This window comes from Ostrinia furnacalis, unplaced genomic scaffold, assembly GCF_004193835.3.
Source record: "Ostrinia furnacalis isolate ACB-3 unplaced genomic scaffold, ASM419383v2 OfSCF3507, whole genome shotgun sequence".
Taxonomy (NCBI): Eukaryota; Metazoa; Arthropoda; class Insecta; order Lepidoptera; family Crambidae; genus Ostrinia; species Ostrinia furnacalis.
Window position 1 is genome coordinate 245707 of NW_021133746.1, and position 4192 is coordinate 249898.

A 4192-nucleotide genomic window follows, 5' to 3' on the forward strand; every position below is an offset into this window, starting at 1 on the left:
TCCTATAATAGGTACTTTCCGTGTCCTATTTATAACCATTAATGAGCTCATTAGAACTAATGCATGGTATCTCATATTTTGATTTATATCTGCATTTGAAATAATACTTATATTGCTTTAATAACCCGTTCTAATGACACCGCTGATAGCTATATGCGTAATGCCGTGTAGGTTGTTAGAAAACACGCAAGTTTGATAGATAATATTAATGTTGCTACTTAGAAGGTTGTTATCTTTTTAATTACATAGTTTCATTAATGATGATCATGATAATTTATTCAGAAATAGTGTACTTGAAGCAATTGTTTATGTCGGTGAAGGGCCGGTTTATATCTTTACATGACTTCATGGACATTTCATGGAAGGCGCTGGATGAAAGTCGCTACCAACAGGTCCGATGTGGAAATTATAAGTCAATAGACTTTTGGGGGAGGCCCATGTTCACCAGTGGACATCCTATGGCTGAAATGATGATGATGATGAAGGTTACTTTAGTCTTCACTCTAAGAGCACAATCCTCTCTAATTTACCAGATGCAAATGGAGGATTTGGCCTATACTTTCAACGCTGGTCAGACGGGTTCACATACTTGTTACTTAGTCGCCTTCTACGACATCCACGGGAAGAGTAAGAGTGGTCCTATAATCCTATTCTACTCTCCCATGCCTTAGTTGAGTAAAATTTTGAATGGAAAATGATTTCTAAAAATTAAGCGCCTTTCTAATAGGTGAACCGACGATCTACGATTAGTGAAGGGTCGCGGGAAGTACTTGGATGCGGGCAGCGCAGCATTGGCAGTTGTGAAAAGCGTTTGTCCAGCAGTGGACGTCATTTGGCTGAAACGAAGACGATGAACGATGAATGCTTTTCTAAAATTAAGAAAATATAGAATCTAAACAAAAGAAAGATGAAGAAGAAAAACAACCAAGTGCTGCAATTTCAGTGGATCAAATTAGTCCCAATACACCATAAAAACTTTTCTTAAGCGACACACGCTTTGACAAACGGTTTAGTGCCCCTAAAATTGGAACCCACTGCTAATTATCGGCTTCCTCATTTTTTGCGGAACCCCAAAACATGGTCCTAAATCATAAGTTCGCATTCCATACATAACTTTGGCCGTATTGTGCCATATTTAGACTGTTAGGCAAATTCCTTGTCATTTGCTTAACACTGTGCATTTTTATGTGCCATAAAAAGCACTCTGAAATGGAATTTCAGATTGTTTTTATGCTATGGGAAGCTTTTATTATCTAATCAGTATATGGCATACTTTAAATTAAGTAAGAATTTTCCAGTTAACAAGAAAGTAAAATTGAAAGCGACTATCTCATATTAATATGTCTAGACTCCGAATGTTGTTGAGCCAAGAAGAATTTAATCTTTCTTTTTCTTTTATCTTGTGGGTTTTAACAACTAAGATCGTAACCCGTTCAGTCTTCGTACCGCTATACGTAAGTATTTGGCATAGCATCCACCAAAGGCGCTCTCCAAAGCGTAGAATCAAAGAATTTGTTAATTAATACATATGTAATACATACTTACACCATTTTACATAATACCAATTACTTACCTAAAATATCCACAATATGTAATGGATAAATAATATATTCTAGATTTTAAATTAAAACACCAATAAGTAACTGAAAAAGAGTCTTCCTAAACATTGTTATTTTTACCCTTAAACTTATTGTCTATGGAATCCGTTAAAAAACCAAAGAGTAATGCAGCCGATACATCAGCTTAAAGAGCTCATTCGTATCCCATTAAAACCCTTCGTTTGAACAGATTTAAAATAACTGTATCACTTCACACTCCGGCACACTACCGAAATAGACAGTCGGAAATATGCAGCAAAAATAGAGCCAAGTTCAGTTTACGGGACTATTCTCATCTCTCGTTCCCACCGCTGCAGCTTCTGTGTAGCCAGGATTTATAGCTTGACCGCCAACAAAAACCCATGTTTTCCTAAAGGTTATTCAAACAGTTTTTTTGACAATTTTCATTCAATTTGAACTTGAGAGAAGTCGTAGCCTAACTTCGAATTCCTAAATACAATCTAAGGTGGTAAATAAATTCCTATTCAGTCCTGTCTTGATGAAGCCTAGATCCTCAGATGAATTTAATGTAAACGACTCTTGTGACTGAATATTTTGTTGTTTTGTAATTAAGAGCTGCAATAATTACCTTTTTGAATTATTATAATTAAATGATATTAGAGCACATAATTAGAGTTGAACAATTACAAATTTAAAACATTAGATTTATATAGATACTTAAGCATGTTTTGGAATTTTGCATCGTAAGTTAAACATTACGTATTTGTCGTAAAGTATAATTACAATGTTTAAAATTTGAGTCATACCGCTACTGCTATTGACTCTGCAATTTTATGTTGAACCCATATTTTTCTAACTTAAAGAAAAATATCAAATACTTTAAAAATCTCTGACTTTCATTTCGAGCTTGGCTAGCGCACTACCTTACTAAATACAGGGAGATGTTTAACGCCACCCTAACACTGCCACTGCGACGTGGGGTCCGTTATACCCCAAGTCACAACATCTGTCTCTGTCACGCACACAATAAACCATATACCTGTCTCGCCGCTTAGATAGTGGTACTAAATAGGTATTTAGTATTCGGAAGGGAGCACAGTTAATTATATGGGGTGAGAGAAAAATAGTTAACGTGCTTCTAATAGCTTTATTGTCGCCCTTATGGGTATGATTACAAGGTCGAGTTTTGTTGTGATTTGTGGGCGATTGTTAAGGATCGGCTGTTTGGTTTCCTAAATGGTAGGAAGATGTGATATAAATATATTATTAATAATTATGAACGCACCATTGAGCCTGCAATAATGCCGCGAGATTTATTGAGTATTAAATGTGTGAAAGGGATTTTATTCGGGATTATTAGATTTTTTTGAGCGAAAATAATATCGGGGGTATTTTTTTTGTTGATTTATTGAATTGTATGAAATAGGTAATTAAATATTGAATTAGAAGGATAAAGTACCTACTTTTCATTTGACCAAAATATTTCGGAATGATTTATTACTTAGTGAGTGTATAGGCCTTTGTCCAGCAGTGGACGTCATTTGGCTGAAACGAACGAACGAACGAACGAGTGTATAAGGGTAGGTAAGTATTTCAGATAAGTATTTAGTACTGCTTTGCTGTAAGACAAAGTTTACTATTTTATTCAATAAAATCTCAGTAACTTAGTGTATAATTTAGATGTAGCAAATCTATCACTTTCACGAAAGCGTATCGATAACAGGTAGGTAACATTGTCTAAAAGCACAAAGCGTATAAAGTTTCCTTAAAACTTTGAAAGTTTTGTGACTCTACAAAATAGAGTTCTTGAATTTTAAGTACGTAAATACATGTAACTAAGTGTTACAAAAAATAAAGAAAGCATAGATAAATTAACAACAATTTCAATAATATGTAAAAAGTGTGATATTTACAATTGTTTTCTTCTGTAATTCTGAAATCATTTGAAAAAATACGAAAATGCTCGTAGAACGAAGCGCTACGAAAAAAAAATGTTACATCGATGACATCCTATTACAATATTTCCCTATCAGTGAAATTTCTATTGGAAGTTTATAATAAATTCATGTTTACACCGAAATCTATACACAAATACACATACAACTTACACAAAGAAAGAACCTTCATTAATTATGATAAACGGTGATATAACGACCCAAAACGCTTTAACGACATAAATCGCATCCGTATCACAATAAATAATTGTTACTACTGTCGCAAATCAGGCCCGCTAATTTGAAACGGATCCTCCAAACTCCCGACACTAATCTCTCAAAGGGCAGCTCCGCTCAAAGGTTTTAACAAGCGACATTCACAACTGCTCATTATATTTTTATACTTTATACCTCAGTGGCGGACATAAACTGCGCGATCAAAACGCGCGAACCCCTACAAAAGGTAATTATGTTTTGATTCCTACAAAAAAAAATCGAGTATCACAAAGGAGACTAACGAGATAAGAGCGTGCTAAATCGCTCTCCGACTCTCCCCTCGCCCCCGCTCGGATCAATTCGGGAGAGAACGGTCGATTGGCGGAGCGGGACAGCTTCATTGTGGGCGGGGCTTGTACAGACCACGCCCCGACACGGCAGCAGGGTCCCCTGCCCGCCACAGCCGCCAGTCAACCTCCGACC